Genomic DNA, 21,683 nt, shown 5'->3' with positions numbered 1-21,683 from the left:
CAAAATGACCATAATACCAAAATCACTATACAGATTCAATGCAATCTTAATCAAAATACCAATGACATTGCTTATAGAAATAGAAAAAGCTGTCATGAAATTTATCCAGAAAAATAAGAGACCCAGAATAGCTAAAGGAATCCTTAGCAAGAAGAGTGAAGCAGATGGCATCACTAAACTAGACCTTAAACTATACTATAGAGCAATAATAACAAAAATTGCATGGTATTGGCACCAAAATATACATGTAGAACAATAGTTCAGAATACAGGACACAGAGAAAAACTCACATAAATACAGTTATATTAGACAAAAGCAACAAAAATATATATTGGAGAAAGGACAGCCTCTTCCACCAATGGTGCTGGGAAAACTGGAAATTCATCTGCAGCAAAATGAAATTAAACCCCTATCTCTCACCATGCACGAAACTCAACTCAAAGTGGATCAAGGACCTAGTGCCTATTAGAAGAAAAAGTAGACCCAAATCTCCATCATGTCTGATTAGGTCCTGACTTCCTTATTGAGATTCCTATAGCTCAAGAAATAAAACCAAGAATCAATAAATGTGATGGATTCAAACTAAAAAGCTTCTTCTCAGGAAAAGAAACAACCAGTGAGGTGAATAGAGAGCCTACAGGATGGGAGCAAATTTTTACCACACACACATCAGATAGATATAAAGAACTCAAAAAATTTAACACCAAAAAAAAAAAAAGACACTTCTCAGAAAATTATATGCAATCAAACAACAAATATATGAAAAAATGTTCAACATCTCTAGCAATTAAAGAAATGCAAATAAAAAAAATGCTCTAAAAATTCATCTCCAGTCAGAATGGCAGTAATTAAGTATACAACAACAGTAAGTGTTGGCAAGGATGTGGGGAAAAAGGTACATTCGTACATTGCTGGTGGGACTGCAAATTGGTGCAACCAATATGGAAAGCAGTATGGAGATTCCTTGGAAATCTTGAAATGGAGTCACCATTTGACCCATCTGTCTCACTCTTTGATTTATACCCAAAGGATTTAAAAACAGCATACTACAGGGACATGGCCACATCAATATTCATAGTAGCATGATTCATAATAGCTAAATTGTGGAACCAAACTAGATGCCCTTCAGTAAATGAATGGATAATGAAACTGTGAGATATATATATAAACACACACACACACACACACACACACACACACACACACACTGGAATAAATATTTGTTGGGATGTTATTTTGTGGGTCTAAGTTTTTAAGTCATATGTTTAAATACCAAAGAGTGTGATTGTTGAATCATACAGTAAGAGAATTATAGTTGGAGAATATAATTCTATGTGAAATAAGCCAATCTCCCCAAAATAATTGCCTAATGTTTTATCTAATATGAGGAAGTTAATTCATAATGGGATTGGGGGCGCATGGGAGGAATGGAGGGAGATAAGGTAGGGCAAAGGGGAGGGAGGGGAAGGAGGAAGGGGGGGAGGTAGGAAAGATGGTGGAATGAGATGGACATTATTATCCTAAGTACATGTATGAAGAATTGAATGGTATGACTCTACATTGTGTACAATCAGAGACATGAAAAACTGTGCTTTATATATGTACTATCAATTGAAATTCATTCTGTTGTCATATATAACAAATTGGAATAAATAAATAAATTTGTTTAAAAAAGTTGTTCTTATATAAACATATGTAGAATAATGGTTAACAGAGGCTGGGAGATGGTGAAAAATTTGTGGAGTTTGTCTAGTGTGTGTAGTTATAGTTAGGAAGAATAAGTTCTGGATATCTTTTGCATACTCTGATGACTAAGCAATAATATTTCAAATATTTCAAATTAACTAGAAGAGAGAATGATGAAGTTCTTAACCACAAAGAAATAATATAGGTATGGGATGTACTAAATAAAGCTATTTGATTATTATACTATGTATACATGTATTAAAACATCATACTATACCCCATTAATATTTACAATTATTATTACATGTCAATTATAAACAAAAGGTGCATATAGAGCAGTCTCATTGCAAATCTCGTAATAGAAGTTTTTATTTATTTTATTCTTATTTTTATGAAGCATTTACAAAGTTTTAAATGTACCCTAGCATACTAACAGTAACTCTCTTCTAATTCTTGTGTTTATGCAACTGTTATTTGTCTATTTTCTGGATAAATTACAAATTTCCTGGGGCCTGATACAAAGACATTTAGTTCAGTGCTGTATATCTGTTGATTTTCAAAACATCTCTCATGTAATTAATCCAGGAATTATTTGTGGAATGCATAAATGAGTGATGTTTACATGACACACATAGAATCTGGTTTGAATAAAATTACCAAACTCTTTCTTTGGAAAAAAAAAGGTGATTGAGATGAACAGAGTTCATATATATTAGAAAGGGACACACACACATCTAGAGTAGCTTAAGTAATGGAGTCTCATTGATTGCTTGGGAATTCAGGCCTTTCTGCTTCTAGCCATGTAGTCCTTGGCAACCACTCCACCTACAACAGTAGCTTGTTTTCTAATCTATGTACTGGGAAGAGCAAGAGGAATTAATGCATTGATATTTCCTTAGAATGGACTGAATTAATTCACTTAAAATACTAAATCATGAACACATTTAGCACTTCAAAATGGTTGCCATTTATATTTTAACATTTACTCTTCATGACTTTTTAAAAGTTGGCTGTAATCACTTAATATGTTTGCATTACCTTTTTTTAATTTGAAAAATAACTGGAACTTAGAAACTTTTCTTCTGTATTAGATTCATCGTCCTTTACACTTTAAAAATAGAAATTGCTTATAAGTACAATCAGTCTCAAAATTGCACAAAACTTTACTACCAACTGCTTAATAGGGAAACCTGCAAGGGACATGCAGAATGAACAATCTACTTCTTATTCTTTCAGTTTCATATTCTTTACCTTCTTATTCTTTTCATTTCAGTTCTAGATTCCTATCTTTTTTATATTTTCAAATGCAAAGAATTCCAACCATAGAGGTTACATCTCACAAATCTCTGACTTGGAAAAAAGAAATAGTGATTACTGTATAAATAAGAAGATCACAAAGTGTTCTCCAGTTTTTTTTTTTTTAGCTAATATGAAGAACATGAATTAGATCTAAGGAGAGATAAATCTGATTTTACCTCTTTGATAATATATGATATGCAACATTAAAGAGAAAAATGTGATTGTTTTAGAGTTCACACTCTTTACATATAAGATTGAAATGGTATGATATGACAGGTGAATTTACCTGGAATTTCAATGAATTAATATACACATAAAAATAAGAAAAAAAGGGATTTAAAAACTATATTTGATGAACACAGTTTCAAATCAGATTCATTTCCTGAGAAGAAAATAAAATCATGAATCTTTATTTTAATGGTTATTTGGCCACATGACATTTCGGTAAGAAAGAAAGTTTCTGTCTGATACACGTTTTTGGTAAATGTTTATAATTTTTCATTGTCCATTTAATCAAATGCGGCCTATCTGTGAAAGATTTAAAATTACAGAAGCATTTATAAAAGCTACTTCCAAAGAATTAGGGGCATATTTTATTAAGTCTGCAATGAAAACTTGCTGTATTTCAGCTGACCATATACAGCCTGTCAGCTGTCCTGCATTTACTATGTGTTTAGCTGAATGGAAATGAAGCTGAACACCCAATTTTACATAGATTAATTGATTGTTCCCTTTTACATGATTAGTGTATGATAATTTTTAAAATGTTTCATTATAAAATGTAAGTTGCTTGCTGTTTCTATGAAAAACTAAACATGGAAGTAAACCAACAAAAAACACAAAGAACCAAAAATATTTAAACCCATCTTTTTGTCCCAGGTTAAGAAATGCCAATAGTCGGGATGCACATATTAATAGACTAAACACTTGAGGGCAATATAGGATAACATTAAATAAGAAGAATACACGATGTTATTAAACTATTCACATTTCTAAGCATAGCTTGCATTTGTGAAGGATTAAAAGTGCAATATTGATTTTCCCTTTACTTCTTTACTTATTGTGGATGTGGACTGAAGATGCCAAGCACAACACAGCACATTCGTATTTTTTAAGTTGTTCTAAACAAACGTGATAATATACAGTCTAAGAAGTTGATCATGCCTGGTAGAACTAGGCTAAATACTAGAAAGAACACAACACCCACCCACCGAGCCCCAGACTCAGCATCCCCACTCCAGCTGTGAACCTGATATCATCAACTGGTACTTCACAGGACAGTGTGCAGCAGGCACAGGCTGCTGTTTACATTTCAATATAAATTAATTAAGAACAGAAAATTTAAACTTCAGGTTGTAAATGGCTGTAGGTATTTTTTAAGTATTCAATAACCACCAGACGACAGAAAATTCTACCAGATGGTGGTGGTCTGGACTTTTATAGAAAATCAAAGAGTGTGCCAGAAAAGAACAATTATTGGAGATTTTAATGTCTAAGCTAAACTGAGTTTAAAAAAAATCCCAAAGACTTTGTAACAATAAATGTTGTATACTAATTAAATGTTTTAATTATGTTATATTTTAAAAACTGACACTGAGAATCTTGATTATCATATGATTTATAAAATAGCACGCATGATGCCAAGAAAACTGATCATGTGTCTGATAGTTTTAAATTTGAAAATCATTTTTAGTTATGAAAGGAAAAAACAGCATTTATATGGTAATATGTGGATATGCAATTCACAGCTCACCTCTGCCAAGAGTATACATTGTAATTTTAACAATTTTTTGATGGGATTCTTTTTAAAAATTGTACATATTTATGGGCTACAGTATTTTTATATATGTATACAATGTGTGTTGATCAATATTACTTGCATATCTGTCACCTCAGATATTTATTACTTTCTTGCATTGAAAACATTCAAAATCTGCTGTAAATAGCTATATTTTTCATTCTGTGCATTGTTTATTTTACTTACTGTAATATTCTCCGGTTCAACCCATGTTGTTGTAAATGGTGACTGAATAGTATTCTATTATATATAGGTATGTGTTATATACTTTTTACATATTTATGCATAAATATATATTTACATATACATACACACATCATATTTTTATTAGTAATTCATTCATTGAAGGACATGTAGCTTAATTTTGTTTACTAAAAAACAAACCCTCTTTTCTCACAAAAACCAATAAAGAAGACTTCTGTGACCCCACAAATATGCAGTAAGCAAGCCATCAATTTTCCAGCAGCTACCACCTGGGTATGCTTTAATCCAGTTCAGTTCTGTCTTAAGGTAGTGTCAGATCTCACAGGACCAGCACTCAGTTCCACAAGATCTGCAGTTTAGATGCCAGTCACCTGTTTGGTGGGTGAGAGGATAGTGTGCTGAATGGAGTGAAAAAGAAAACCCTAAAAATCACAGTTGACACAAGACTTAACAAATTTTAGGTCTGTGTCAACCTCAATTAATGAATTTCAAGAAAACTGAAAAACTTAAAAATACTTAAAGTTCCATTAAAATTAGAATGAAATGTCCTGGCTTAGAACAACATCATTTCATGTTTTCACTGTTGTTATTTTCCCTCCTCCACATGGTGTCAGTCTAGTTGATTTTCTGGAGCTGAGGAATTGAGGTCCAAGATGACCCAAGCGGCTGACAGTTGATAAGTGTCTGGGCTCAACTCGGGCTGTCAACCACAGCACAGGTGCCTTGTGCTTCTCACAGCGTGGAGATGCGTTTATGAAAGAGAATGTCTCAAAAGCAAGAATTTTCAGAAAAAGGAAGCAGGTGATTCAGGTCTAGTGAGAACAAGGTTCAGAACTGGCACCCAAGGAGAGTATTCTCTCCTTGGATTCTAATAGACAAGGGCCCAATCTCCATCAGCCTGGGAAGGACATCAGTGACCCTTTCCATAAGGGTATTATTCAGAAATGTGTGGCCACTTTTATTTAGGTTCCCCTTCTCTCAGTCCATTTCTCTCCTAAAATTCCATTCCAGCATCATGTTTTCCTATCATAGTATGAGTCAATGTCATCTTGAGAAACAGGCTTGCCAATATGAAAGGATATCATGGTTATACACGACTTCTGTAATTTAAAAAGTGTAATAAATGTGAATTACAGCCATCATGTAAAAATGTTTAAAGTTGACTTAGAGTTATGAAAACAAGGTTATGACATAGACGGAGTATAAAATATGAGAGCTAGAAAGTGTATTTTCCCTAAAACCTAATGTAATTCTCATTGAAGCATTGCAATGTATTTTATGCAGTGATTTACTGGACACATTTTTCATAGTTTTCAGAATATATACATTTCCGCAAGTATCATTTGAAAGAAGATTAGGTCAACTTTGAAATTAATATTGCTTAAAAACCACTTAAGTTCTATAATTTAACTTAAAATATAAAATGATAATTATTTCTATGAGATAGAAGAAAACAGAAGAAGCAGTCAAAAAATTATTTTCATTGGCATGGAATGGGTTTGCAACAAATTATGATATCCTAGTGAATCTGAGTGATTGATAAATCTGATTAAAATTATGATTCTTTAATACGTAAATCCAATAAACAGATTTGTATAACAAATAATAAATTAGTGGTAATATTATTATTAGTGAAAACTCATAGATTATCTTAATGTTTGAGTTTATTTATTTTTTCTAATTCACAACATAGCTTATTGTTCATACAGCCTGTCAGTCGGCTTTCTCCCATCAATGCTATTCAATTCATGTTCAGCACTCTCCGAAGGAAAATGAAGCATTACTGTTTATGAACAATGTATTATGCTAGATGAATTTGCAGAGCTGACTGGTATGGATGTTGAATCCTTCATAAACAACAAACTCCACAAAAACAAAAAACACTGGAAACCACATTATCAACTTCCGTGACCCACTGGCCAAGAAAACAAATGGTGGCTTCTACTACACATGCTGATGGTCCAATTTCTGCACACTTTACCAAGGTGAGTGGCATTAGGATTGTTTATTAAATGGGGGTTGAATTGAACAAAGCAGCCTAAGAAAGGCAACCAAGGACCAAATTCACAACAAAATGGGATTATACAGCTGTCCTCATTCACATACCTCTGTTGTGTACATATTCTGGGGGACGGTTGTATTCTCTGGGCTTCTTCTTGGTTCGGAAATAAGCACATCACTGAGAGCTAAGTTTTATCTGATGTTATTTAAATTCATAAAATCTATATGATTGGAGGGTAAAAAATCGCATTTGTTTCTTGACTCCATTTGTTAAACAAAAAGCTAAGAAAAAGGGAAAAGACCTAGAGCAGCATCATGTATTAACTCCCGTTGGTTAAATTCTGCTTCTCCTCTTGCTCTTTTAGTCCTAGTTCCATCTACTCACTGTTTCTCATTCTAACATTTTCATTTCTAGGAAAAAATGATCTATCAAATATTAAATTAATGTTGTAATTCCATTGAATTTGTTTCTCTTAAGGAGGTGAGATAAATAAAACAGTTTCAAAGTTATGTCAAAGGATTTCCAAATTTTTTTAAATTTTTACAGATTTTTTTTAAAAAAATAAATGACAGCTGAATGCATTACAGTTCTTATTATACATATACAGCACAATTTTTTACATCTCTGGTTGTATATAAAGTATCTTGACACCAATTTGTGTTTTCATATATATACTTTGGATAATGATGTCTATCACATTCCACCATCCTTGCTAATCCCCTGTCCCCTCTCTTTCCCTCCCACCCCTCTGCCCTATCCTTAACTAATTGGTTATACCATGAAATAAATATGAAATTAATGAAAATAAAGAAAAAAACAGTGATATAAAATTATGCATTGTTGCTATGTTGTGATTGTATTTAACAATACTACAGGAACACAACACTGGGGACACTTGTGCTCCGTAGTAGCTGACTCACCTCTTTGTGAGCTGTCACAGGTGGCATTGAGATAAATATGATTTTGACATAAGAAAATTCTGCAGATATGAATGTAGATCTTATGTGCCACTAACTCAGAAATCCATTAGCAAAAACCAATCTGGTAGAAACAAAATTTAAAAATTATTAAACAACAAACCCCAGAAAAGTAGATGCCAGAACACATTTACTGTGGGCTTCTGCTTTTCTATCTTCCAAATAAATGGCAAACTGAATTCTAAATGTTGTCTCCAATTAATTAAAAGCAATCAAATTTTAAGTATGAATTTAGCACCATGTAATTTATTACTTTGTTACAAATATTTACATTGCACTGCTGTGGTTGCATTCAAATAATTTATTTCTTATAAAAATGCAGAATTATTTTTATAAAAAATATTTTTCTAATTTGGGACTGCATTAGACAATGTATATGTAACTGAAGTTTATTTTTAAATACAAGTTTTTAAAAGTCTATCTACATTAATTTTCAAAAATTTGCCCTCTTGGTTGAATTTAAATCACATCTATTTTTAAGAAATTATTTTTCTTAAAATAATAGTCTATCATGGACATTGGATTGTGTTCATGAGGGTGAATGGTAATGATTTAAATCCTACAACTGAGTCATTTTTCAATGTTACAGTAAAACATTTTTTCTGGCAAGGATTCAAAACATTGTTAAGGTATTATTTCTCTAAGGTTCAACATAAATAGCAGAAAGGGGATTATTTAGCATTTTTTTTCATTTTTACATAAAGGTAGATTAAATACTTCCCTCCAGTCTTAAATTTGTGGAAGAATCTAAACAAAAAACCTCACAGTTTACCTTGTTTTCACAAATGACAATAATACAATGATAGTAACCTTCAGATAAACCAAAATTGTCAGATTTTAGCATGTTTCATAACTAAAAGTAAATTTTCTTTCATTTTGAGGCATAGATAATATGAAATAAGAAGCAAGAAACATCTTGTATTCTTATTTTTAGGTCAGTATTTTGCCTTTGGTTCTTCTTGACAGTATTTATAGAACATAAATACCCTTGAACTTAAAGTGTTTCAAAATTAGCCCTTTGGAGGCTCCATTGTATAATTTAGTGCAAACTCTTTTTAAACTTAGAAGATACATCTATTATTCTTCTATTTGAATACCTAAATTCCTTAACTTCAAATTGAGATGTGGGAGGCATCCTCTATGAACTGATTTCTCCCTTTTCTGAGATCCTCTGAACTTCGTTTTTATTATTGCTTTGGGACATATTATGTGCGACATATGAAAATGATTCATGAATACACAATCTATTAACTCTTTTGGTATCAGAACATGATTTATAGTTAGTGTGTGTGTTATGGGTGTTTGCTAGCTAGGATCATATTTCATATTTGCTCCAGTAGAAGATACCTTTCCAAAATATAAACACTTTCCCTTTTTGGTCTCACTTCAAAACTGTTTTACTGCAACCTCACATAACAGAAGTAACCAATGAAAGTGACAATTTGCTCCCACTAGCTCCTTTTTAAGGCACTAGCCCTTTCACTGGGGGACCCTTCATGGTCTAACTATCCTATAATGGTCCTAGCTCTTAGTAAAGTTACATTAAGTAAGAAGTTTCAACATAAATTTTGGAGGGAACATAAACATTCTGGTCATAGAAGGTCCAACTTCCATGACTTTGCCTAACTCTAATTACTTCTCAAAGGTCTATATCCAAATACTATCTACATTGGCTTTAGGAGATCAACTTATGAGTCAAGGGGGGGGGCATGTTTAACTCTATAGAAATACCTGGGTTAGTTTGAATTATTTGTTCACATATTTATTTCTCTTGCTCATCGACAACCTTGACACTTTTTCAGAATAGGTGGATTGCTCCTCCTTGAAAGTTGATTTTGAACTTGACCAAATGAACAACTTTGGCTGACAGCACAGAGTGGAGATTCCATTGTTCCAGTAATGCTACAAAAATGTTGCTGAGAAAAATAACAGAAGGGGACAAAACTCACTTGGCTGAGACCCTAAAGATGGGAGAAATTCAACCAGTCACCCAAGTTCTTTCAGCATCAACGTACTTTGTCAGTGACATACTGGGGTCTGCTGGTGGTAAGAGAAAGGGTGTAATCAGAAAGTCTAGTAGCTAGAGTCTCCTGGGAAAGGCTTCAACATATGAAACCTGTATTACAGTTGCAGTTCATTGAAAATAGTCGGTACAGGCATTTGGTACATGCGTCACAATTTGGTGATTAATTTGTGGGGAATAAAAGAGAAGTACAACATAATTCAAAATTTTCTCCTAAGAATAATTTCATAATAAAATTGCCTTTTAAAGCAATAGAAAAAATGCAACTAGAAAGAAAGGTTAGATTGTGGATGTGCAAATCTGTGGCAGAAATCATGGATTTTATAACTTAAATTAGACTCTAATGGAGTAATATTAAATCACTTAATATTCAATGCTAAAATAAAATACTGTGATAACTGAAAATTCACTTTAAAATATTATTATACCCATAGCTTGGCTATACAGGTCTTCTACACATGAGAGTACTTGAAAATACTGATGTGGTGAATGTTCAATAAACTGCTGTCCTCTAAGGGAGGGTATGGAGTTCTAAATTAGGTTAGGAGAGGGAAAGTATCATTACCTTCCTTCTTAGTAAATACTAAGAATAAGTCCTTTAGTGTTCAAAGTAAATAAAGTAAAATAAAAGTAATAAAATACACACTTCTTGCATAGCCATGATGCGGAGACTTGGGCTATCAGGATAATGTGTTTATTTCCCTAATAGCATCATAAATGGCTATGGGCTTGGAAGTCAGGGCTCTATCAACTCAAATCTGCTTTCACCACCTATAAAATAAAGAGGTCACAAGACATACTTCCTGCATTTTTGAAGCTAAATTAGCCTTTATAGGTTTAAAACTTTACAGATGCCCAATGAATTTAAAATTGGTTTTCATTACCAATACATATTCGTAATGAATGCTAAAGCACTTCCCCAGAGTCAACATTCTTCCTGAGTCGTTGCTTAATATGTTTCCACTAGTGCTTTTCAAAACAGAAATGACAAAGAGAGTTCAAAGTATCTTCTAATTTCCTGAACCATATAGAATATGGTATATAATATATGATATTATAGGAAGCAATACACTGTTATGTAAAATACAACCTTGATAAGAATCATAGCAATACCCTTAAAATAATATACTAAAATTTTTTTATAAACCTCACATTTATATCCAATTTTTTTTTGCTTGAAATGCCAAATGCTATTAGCCCCTCTCATTAGAAACTGAACAACTGGAAGAAATAATAACTTGCCCAAGGAAAGAAGGGAAAAGTGTTAGAGAATGATATTAACTCAAAGGTCCTAGTTTTATTGCCATCGTTCTTAACTATGATGCTGACTGCCATGCTGAGTGCAAAAATGGTGATAATGTGAATAAAATATTCACTGCACCATTGCTTCAGTGTAGAAAGAGGTTTAGGAGAGATTTATAAGGAAACAAAAAAATCACTCAAAAAATTTAAAAAAAAAACTTTATCAGTTTTGTATAATTTGGTGATTTAAATTAAAAAAAAATGTACTGTTGCAAACCAGAAAGTGGCAATAGTGATGTTTTCATTCTGACTAAATATTAACCTACAGTGAAAGCCTTATACAGAGTTTCAGTGAGAAGCAAATATGGTTAGAATACATACATAAAGCAATTGGTGGTTGTGATAGCAAGTGAATAATTATAGAAAACAAGTGGTTTTTGAAGAGGATCTAAAAGAGATAGAAATGTACTACATGTATGTGGAGAGAATTAAAGAAAGATTCATTAAATAATTTTTAAAAAGCACCAATGATTTTTAATAAATGAGTATACAGGGACAAAGAAGAGCCTTGGAAAATTCTCAACAACCATTTAATTTTAAGAAGTTTGATAGTCTAAAATTTTAGAATGAGGAAAATGCTTAGGAATTCGTCATTCAAACAGAAATATAGAGAGACATATTATCCGTATTTAAATAAAAAACAGGTACAGGATAGAGGAGAGATGAAGAGCTCCATTAGTGAAAGATGAACACAGGTACTTAGAAGAAACAAAGCTGGCCATGTTTCAAAAGGCTCTCGGTGTGCGAGGTGGACAGTGAACACATTAAGTGACCTTAAAATGAATGTGAAAGCCATCTGCATGGTATCTGTAATAGTCCTTCAGTCTGGTGCTCATTCATTTAATGAATATCAGAGTATTAAATAATGTTGAGTTTATTTTTTTATGTGGTCTCTCTCTCTCTCTCTCTCTCTCTCTCTCTCTCTCTCTCTCTATATATATATATATATATATATATATATATATATACACATATTTTTTATTTTTTTCCAACATTTTAAAAATGTTGAAACTAAAAATCTTATTTCAAAGCATCTTCAAAAGTGGAAATTATTTGCAGAATACATAATACAGAATATAAAATATCCATGACAGCAAATGCTCATTACTCATGTCTTATAATGGAAATATAAAAATAATTATTATTTGCCCTATTGTTTGTATATATCTGTATATCATGCATACACAAACATGTATATATATACATATATTTATATTTATTTAATAAAAACATAAAATATATATATTTGGGTGGGGGTAGATGGGATTGAATCTGAGGATTTGTGCATGATAACCATGGACTCTAACACTAAGCTACCTACCTCAAGCCAAAAATATGACCAAGTCTGCAAAGTTATTTCTTTTATTATTTATTTTAAGAAACAGGTTCACTGCATTGCCCAGGCTTGCCTCAAACTCATGGGCTCAAATGAGTTACTTAGCTTCCAAGTAGCTGGGAGGAAAGAATCTTGCCACAGAGTACTTTTTAATGGGCATATTTTCATCTCTCCAATGCAAATTCCCACATGATGATATTTTAAAATTAGTTCACTTATCTACATTTTAAAATATAACTCATGTTTTGTTTACTAAAATAATTTATTAAAACTTTATAAATAATAGATATTATTTGTTAAAGTAACTTTAGGTTCCTAGACAAATGGAGCAGGAAGTGCAGAGTCCCCTATTTCTATAGGTCCCCACCACTCCTCACACCATCTCTCCTACTGACATCCTGCAGGAGTTTGCTATATTCATTAAAATTGATGAACCAATATTGATATTAGTGCTTATTAAGTCCATGGTATACATTAGGATTTACTCTTCATTCTGTGCAGTTCTTTGGGTTTTGACCAACTCAGAACCCGCTGTGTCCATCATTACAGAATCATAAAGAGTAGTTTCACTGCACTGAAACTCTCTGTGCCCTACCTATTCCTCCTCCTCTGCCCCAAACTGCTGAAAAACATTGGTCATTTTACTGTCTCTATCATTTTGCCTTTTCTAGAATGTTGTGTTCTGGAGTATAGCCTTTCAGATTGGCTACTTTCACTTAAAAATTTGCATTTAAGGTTTTTCATAATAGGTCATGGCCCATCCATGACTTTAAATGGGCTAAGAGATCATTTCCCTTGACAGAAAATTTAAATGATAGAGATATCCATATACATTTATGACTTTTGCTCAGAGATAGATGCAAACACATTTTCCTCCTGGGATTAAAAACAAATAAATGAGAGGCATACTTTCACTTTTAAAAGGTAAATTATACCACTGCCTGCTATTTTGAACAACATCTTTGTGTTGAAGGTAATGGAATTATTAATCCTATCAGGATCACAATGCTAATTTGTCAATATTTAGTTTAGTAGACATTATTTTTTTTGTTAAATAAACCACGTCAGAGATTGGTCTCCATTGCTTATTATTATATCTTAACTTTTCTTAAAAATATTTTTTAATTGTAGACGGACACAATTCCTTTATTTTATTTACTTTTATGTGTGCTGAGCATTGAACTCAGTGCCTCACACGTTCCAGGCAAGCACTCCGCCATTAAGCCACAACCCCAGCCCTTATATTTTAACTTTCAGGTAAACTAAACTTTGTTTCCAGTACTATGCAAATACATGTGTGTTCCTTGATATATGTAACATTATTTCTTTTGATTTCATTGCTATATACTGATCCATTTTAATGTTTGTGAAGTCACTCTTTTAATTGATATTTTCTTATTGTTTTCTGTTTTTGAAAAAGTTCAGTGAACATATATATGAATAATTATCTTGGGATAATCTGAATATTGGTTGGAGTAAAATTGATTTACCTCATTTTCAACTAGATAAGAATAAATGAAATATTTTATGATTGAAATTTATTCTTATTTTAGTGAGATTAAGCATAAAATCTTATGTGTATGGTGCTGGTCACTTAGATTTCTTTTTCAGTCAAACTTTATATTTGTTCATATGTGATTTTGTAATAACCCAGTGTTGCTGGGTTATTGGGAGTTAAAAGATATTCATCAGATTGAGGGAATCTCTTTCTCTTCTTGGTTTCCTAAAATTCTTTCAAAAACATGGGATGTCATTGTTGAATTTTTCTTTACAATCTGTATAAGATGTAGAAATAATCATCTTTGAGGTTAAAATGATCTGTTTCACACTTTTCTTAACTGATTTTGGTTTCAAAGCCAGATAGCATCAGAAACAAGCATTGAAGATAATGTTTTGTCTTTCATTCCCAAGATCTTCTTTCCTAATAGGTAGGAATTACTTAAATGTTTGGAAGTCTGCACTATAAAATTTTGGCCAATTTAATTTATTAAAGTTTATGTACTTTAATAGTTAAATTTATTTTACACTTCTTTGCTTATTCCCCTAGCTTTCATAGGATGTATTTTTCTACATAATCACCAATTTCACTGAATTTAAATATTTACCTTAAAAAATATATTTAGAGTTTCATCTGAAGCCTCTCATGCATCTACACAAGCAAAGTTTTAGTCTGATCTAATTGATTTCTGCTCTCCCCCCTTATCTTCTCTTGTCAGATGCTTTTCACAATGTTTCTATGGTTTTGTTCTTTCTCTCAGTTGCATTTTTGTGTTCAGTTTATGACTTTATTATTTTTCATTTTTCATTAGTTCTACCACACTTCCAAGCAGTCAAGGATTACTTGGCACTAACAATATACCCTCATATTTTTGACTACTATATGCCTTTCACCTTATTTCTACTCTTTCAAAATTAGTCATTATTTTGTTATCAATAGTATATTTCCATTCTTATGAATTATTCATTTTATTTTACCCAAGTGTATCTATTACTCTGAGAAAAACCTCTGATTTTTGAAACTTGCTGGTGCTTTTGGAGTAAATACACTCAGGTGGCCAATTTCAAGCTACTATGTCTTTAACAATCCTCTTGCCAAAGTCTTTACAAGGGTAATCTGTTCTTGCAAGATGATGTAAACAAGATCCTACACTATCCTTTGTTTCCTGTTTATTTTTTATTTCTTTTTTTTCTTTCTGGGAGGAATTTCCTCTTTTCAGAAATACATACTTTAATATTATCTTTAGTCATGGAGGTAATTTCATTCAGTGCATCAGTGAATCTGTTTAGAATTGTAATTAAAAGTTTGTGATTTAGAATTTGTCTTATTGGATTTAGGATGTTATAAAATGATCTGTTCTCTTTATGCTTCATTTTTTTTATTCTAGGAAACTAGGTCACTGATATAATCAATTTTAAATGATTATTATAATAACTCAGTTGATATATGCATGGAATATTAAAGTTCAGTATATGTTTGCATACCAACATTTATATTTCTTTGCTTTATACTGTAGTTCAATTGGATACTGAATTTCAGGATACTAATTATTCTTTCTTAATACTTTAGGGACAAAATTTAATTTTCTACCAGTTATTATTATTTCTTCTCTGGTTACATGTGAGGTTTCTTTTGTCTTTGGTGTTCTGAAGTTTCATAATATCATATGGAATCATAATTTGATTATTGTTTATACTATATGCCTATAATATGGTTTGTTTGTTGTTTTTAAATTATCTTATCACTGCTTTGAGGTCCCCATTGAAGTCAATCAGTTCTTCTTCTTGAGCAGTGGATGAAGTCTATTTTCTTTGTGACTTCTCAACAGACTGGCTGCTGAGCACTTGCCCTAATTGCTCCAAGGCCAAGTACCAAAAAAATAGGGGCCACTTTTCTGTTCCAGTATCCATCAAAATTATTCAAATTGGCCAGTCCTAAACCTGCTTACTCTGTCTTAATATTTCCTTCCTGCAAAGATCACAGTTAAGGTGCTGCTGGTCCATAGTCTCCCCTCCACGGTATCTGCCTCCTGACCAACCCCAGCATTTCCCCTGAGTGTCCATGTGTGTGTGATGTGTATTTTAGTTAAGCAATGATCACATACATAAACCTCATGTTTAACCTACATGGCAGTAAGTCTCATGTCCCTTAGCCTCTTTTTATTTTTTTAAAGAAAGAGGAGGGAGGGAGGGAGGGAGGGAGAGAGGGAGAGAGAGAGAGAGAGAGAGAGAGAGAGAGAGAGAGAGAGAGAGAGAGAGAGAAATTTTTTTTTAATATTTATTTTCAGTTCTCGGCAGACACAACATCTTTGTTGGTATGTGGTGCTGAGGATCCAACCCGGGCTGCACGCATGCCAGGCGAGCGCGCTACCACTTGAGCCACATCCCCAGCCCCCTTACCCTCTTAAATAAGCAAAATCTAACTCCCAAGCCTGTCACTGAATTAGCCCAACACCGGTTTTCACTGATCTACTTGGAAGGCTAAGGCAAGAAAATCATGAGTTTGAGTCCAGCCTTAGCAACTTAGAGAGACCCTGTCTCAAGTTAAAAAATAAAAAGATTGTGAATGTAGCTCAGCTTTGAAGTGTCTCTGGGTCCAATCCCCACTACCAAAAAGAAAAAAAAAGTTATGCTTTACTTTCTTGAAATGCTAAGTTTTCCATCAACTCTTCACTTATGAGAAGTTGGCTATATTTTAATCTCAAATGCTATGTATGCATTGTATATTGGAGTGGATTTCAGATAATTGGTTCTGCATAATTTCAGAAAAAAAATGTGACAAATATATACTTTTAACCACTACCTCCTTTTTAACTTGTGATTGATAAGATTGAGCTGTATAGTGACAGCTTCAAGGAAATATATGACTTATTTTATCTTTCACATAATTTCTCAATTTATTTCCCTGCTTATTTTTTCATTGCATCTCAGTATTGTGTGACCTGTCTTCTTTGCAATCTCTTTTAGTTATTTCTTGTTCTACTTCCTTAGGCTTTTCTCTGACCATCTTCCTCATTCATGTGTTCTTCTTCTTTTGTCTTTTCTATATTGTTTCTTTTTAGTTATATGTGACAGTCAAATCCATTTTGATGTAATTATATCAGGAGAGAATATCTCTTATTCCAACTAGGACCCCATTGTTATGGACGTACGTGATGATGGGATTCACTATGGTCCATTCATATATATATATATATGAAAATTACATCAGATGCATTCCACACTATCTTTCTTTTTTTCTGTCTCCCATCCCTTCCCTTCATCCTGTTTGTCTAATTACTGATACCTATTCTTCCCCTCCCCCCCTTAGTGTGGGTTAGCATCCACAGTTCTTGAAATGAGCAAAGCTCTTTATTCTGTTTCAGCTGTGCTGCCAGTTCCCTTGGCTTCAAAAGTTTGTGAAATTCAGGGGTAAGTGTCATCTCACTTACCCCTCAATTTCAGAGCAATTGTCAATACATCAGAGATTTTTTATATTGTTTGCCAGTGGAAAGAATTCAACCCCTTCTCTCCTTAAGATCATAGCAACCTGCTGCTCTTTTGTAGAATCTTATGATTTTCAGCTATACTTTAATAAAGTTATGTGCTTTTATTCATTTAGTGATTTATTGTGCAATTTATGTGAACCTAGGATACACTTTTGAAGCTCAGCATAATTATTTCCATTATGGATACCTAAATAAATGTTCCTAAAGCCTAAATAATATGGTCAAGATCTTCCAATTATAAATAACAGAGAGGATAAGCCCAGACTTGATTGGCCAAGTGTTGTTTTTACCACATTGTATGGTCTGAAAATTTATGTCTAACATTCATACATTGAAACATAATTCACATGTGATTAGATTTTGAGATGGGCCTTTGGGGTGATTACATCATGAATGCAGAGACTTCATGAGGTCATTAGTTCATAAAAGGGACCTCAACAAGGAACCTGTGGCCCTCTGGTCATGTGGGGAGTCAGCGAGAAAGCAGAGTCCTAACCAGAAGCAGAATGTGTCTGCACCTTGATCTTGAACTCCCTCACCTCCCAGACAGTGAGAAACAAATCGCTCTTGGTTAAAAGCATCCCAATCCATTGTTCTTTTACAGCATTCTACATGAACAAAGGCACCCCACTTGCTTTTCCTGCGTGTGATCACACCTCACATGAACAGATTCCCTAACTGGTGCTTACAATTGTCTACCCAACATCCTTCAGTAAGCATTGAATAGTTATAATTTCAATTTATTAAAAATATGACACAGTAGAGTAGCTACTGTTTTATATGCTAATTTTCCACTTTTATTCACGTGAAAAATCTGTTTCATATTCAATCAGTCTATCTGTTGTTAAAAATTATAAATAAAGTTAGAACAATTTAAGTATCACACTCTCAATGGTATCAATATTCAAGAACATAATAGAGTCATTATTGCCATTGATACCAATTATTTCTTATTAAACACCCACAGAGCTCGTGGTATTAAACAGAATGCAGAACAGAGAATACTTAGTGAAAAGTTCTTGAATAAATTAAAATTTGGTCCATGCAATCAAGCACTCGAAACAGTGGGTAATATATATGATAAAGATGTTATGCTCAATTTAAGTCTAGAATTGAAAGACTGTAAAATCTTTGGAAAAAATGTGTGCACTTTACACATGGAATTATTTATCACAGTTCAAGTATTTTGTCGAAATTTATCATTGGTATAGGTATAATATGAATGTGCATATTTAAGTGATACATATTTGTATCAGATAAAATCTCATTTGTCAACTTTGGTATGGGTACATCAAAATTTTTTAAATTAAACAAAATTTTCTGCAATAACTAAAATACTATATAAAATAATTATTATAACCTATTTAGAAAGATATAGCTCTATTTTCTTTGATTTTGATATTTTTTATACCAAACAAAATTTTCTCTTTATGTAATCTGAAAAACAAAATATGGCTTATTCACTTTCATTTATTGTGATTGATGCCATAAATATTTCTGTTTCTAATTTCTTGTATTTAATTTTGATACTGGCATGATCATACTTTTGGTCTATAATCTTTTTGGAGGGAGAGTACCAAGGATGGAGCTCAGGGACACTGGACCATTGAGCCAGGTCCCTAGCCCTATTTTATTAAGAGACCCAGTCTCACTGATTTGCTTAGCACCTCTCTAAACTGTTCAGGCTGGTTTTGAACTCTCGATCCTCTTGTCTCCTCTTGAAATGCTGGGATTATAGGCATGTGCCACCATGCCTAGCTGGTCTTTATATTTTAATAATCATTTTATCTTATTTCAAATTATAGCTAACCATCATACCCTTGTCCTTAATATGCCACATTGACATTGCTGCAATGACAAAGGGGTTCTACCTCTTGTCCCCCTGAGTGTGAACTTCGTGATTTGTCACTGCTGAATAGAGTAGAGTGGACACCAGACCCTTGGAAGGACATTCACCATGTTGTGAGCAACCAGACACCAAGGTTTCTGAGGGCCAAAAGCAGGGATCCCCAACAACCACCCCTTTGAAGACAGGATCCCATCCCCTCCACACATAAGTGATCTGGACTTCACTTTACTTTGTAGAAATGAGGCATAGGAATTGAGGGAAACCAGCCCTTCCATGTCTTCAATTTCTATGCCTTCACAGTGAGTTTTATATTATTTTCAACATATATAATTCAGGTAATCTCTTATGGATTAGTAGCTGTAATATATAACTTTCACCATTATTTGTTTTTTGATTAATTATACTCTTTTTTCACATATTATTTGAATTATGAGATTTGGGTTTGTTCTTTTTCTCCTTCTATTTGTGTATTTGTATTGGCTGTATTCCCTGCATTTGCTGAGGAATGTATAGCCTTTTGATTTTTCTGTAGGATTAATTTAGATATTTTTGTAATATATTTAGCCCTCTGTTTCTTTAGCAATCAATGTTGGACATTGCTAAAAGAATCCCTCATGTGAGAAAATGAGAAAATGAGCACACGTAATTTCCCCCCATAGTTTTCCATGCTTCCTGTACTAATCTCAGTTATATTACTTTTAATTTTGAAAATTAAAATGATTCTCTTTATAATGTTTAATGAATCTCTGCAATGAAATTCAATTTGTTTTTCGTATTAATTTTCTACACTTTCCAATAATGTAACTGAGGAAATTAAGCACATGTCCTTCCTCCCAGCTACCATATTTTTCCCTAACATTTTGTTACTTTTTAACTAAAAGTTTCTAATAGTCATGATTTAAAACCATATTCTTTCAATCACTTGGTTTCATATATACGTAGGTTGGATGTTTCCCCTAGTGATACTGTAAAAGCCTTCATAGAAAATGGCTACCCCATTTATTTCTTGGTTCTGTTGATTCAATATTTTCCCTGACTAAGGTTATATATATTATCCATGTAAAGGAATAGTTATGTGTTCCCTATGCTTGAATCACTATGCAGCTGTAGAAAAATACCTTAAATCCTATTTCCTTTCCATAAGAATTTTTAGATATGTCTGTTATCATGAGCAACTGGATACTGCCAAAGAAATATCTGTGGAAAAGCCACTTTCATTCTTTCATTCTATTCTGGCCTAAACACAGTCCTCAGGAAATTCAATTTTTATGCCTGATTAATAAAGAATTTTTATTTACTAAATATTTTACAGTGATATGTTTGATATAGATAATTCATAGTCAAATGATTTTGCTGGACTAAAATGATATATTTCAAACTATAATATCAATATTTTCTTCAAGGGCTGGGGATGTGGCTCAAGCAGTAGCGCGCTCGCCTGGCATGCGTGCTGTCCGGGTTCAATCCTCGCACCACATACAAACAAAGATGTTGTGTCCACCGAAAACTAAAAAATAAATATTAAAAAAAAATTCTCTCTCTCTCTCTCTCTCTCTCTCTCTCTCTCTCTCTCTCCCTCTCTCTCCCTCTCTCCCTCTCTCTTTAAAAAAAAATATTTTCTTCAAGAAAAAAAAGGGGAAAAAACCTTCTCTTTTTTCAATATTATTCTTTTTCATTGGACAATTTTTTATACCAATCTACTTTCTATTGAAATTTCTGCTCATTATTAGTTTTCTTTTCTTAGATTGATCTTTGATAATTTGTAATCTTGCTGATTATCTCAAAGTTTTACCATCCTCATAACCAATACTATATTTGTGAATGTGCAGGTATGTGTTCATGTATAATATATAAACAACTTTAATAAATAAATAATGAATAATAAATTTAATAAATAAATAATATAATATACAAATAACTTTATAACTACTAATGTAATGCTGTTATGTCTAACTTCTCTTTTTCCTGCATATGTTGCTAAGGATCTTTAATTTGAATTTAATTTAATATTGTGTATTAACATTTTGTTTAGTACTTTTTTATGTGGTCCGATCATTGTGTTTTCTATAACATAAAACATTTTTTCATTATTATTTACAAGTTGGATATCATAAAATAAGTAATATTTGTGCTCTTGAAAATGGGTAGGAATTAAAAACACAGGAATGGTCAAGAAGCATAACTCTTCTAATTCAGAAAAAAGCAACATAAGATAATGCAAA

This window comes from Spermophilus citellus (assembly GCF_964194105.1).
Source record: "Spermophilus citellus genome assembly, chromosome: 8".
NCBI lineage: Eukaryota > Metazoa > Chordata > Mammalia > Rodentia > Sciuridae > Spermophilus > Spermophilus citellus.
Note: the sequence above shows the minus strand (reverse complement) of the source record.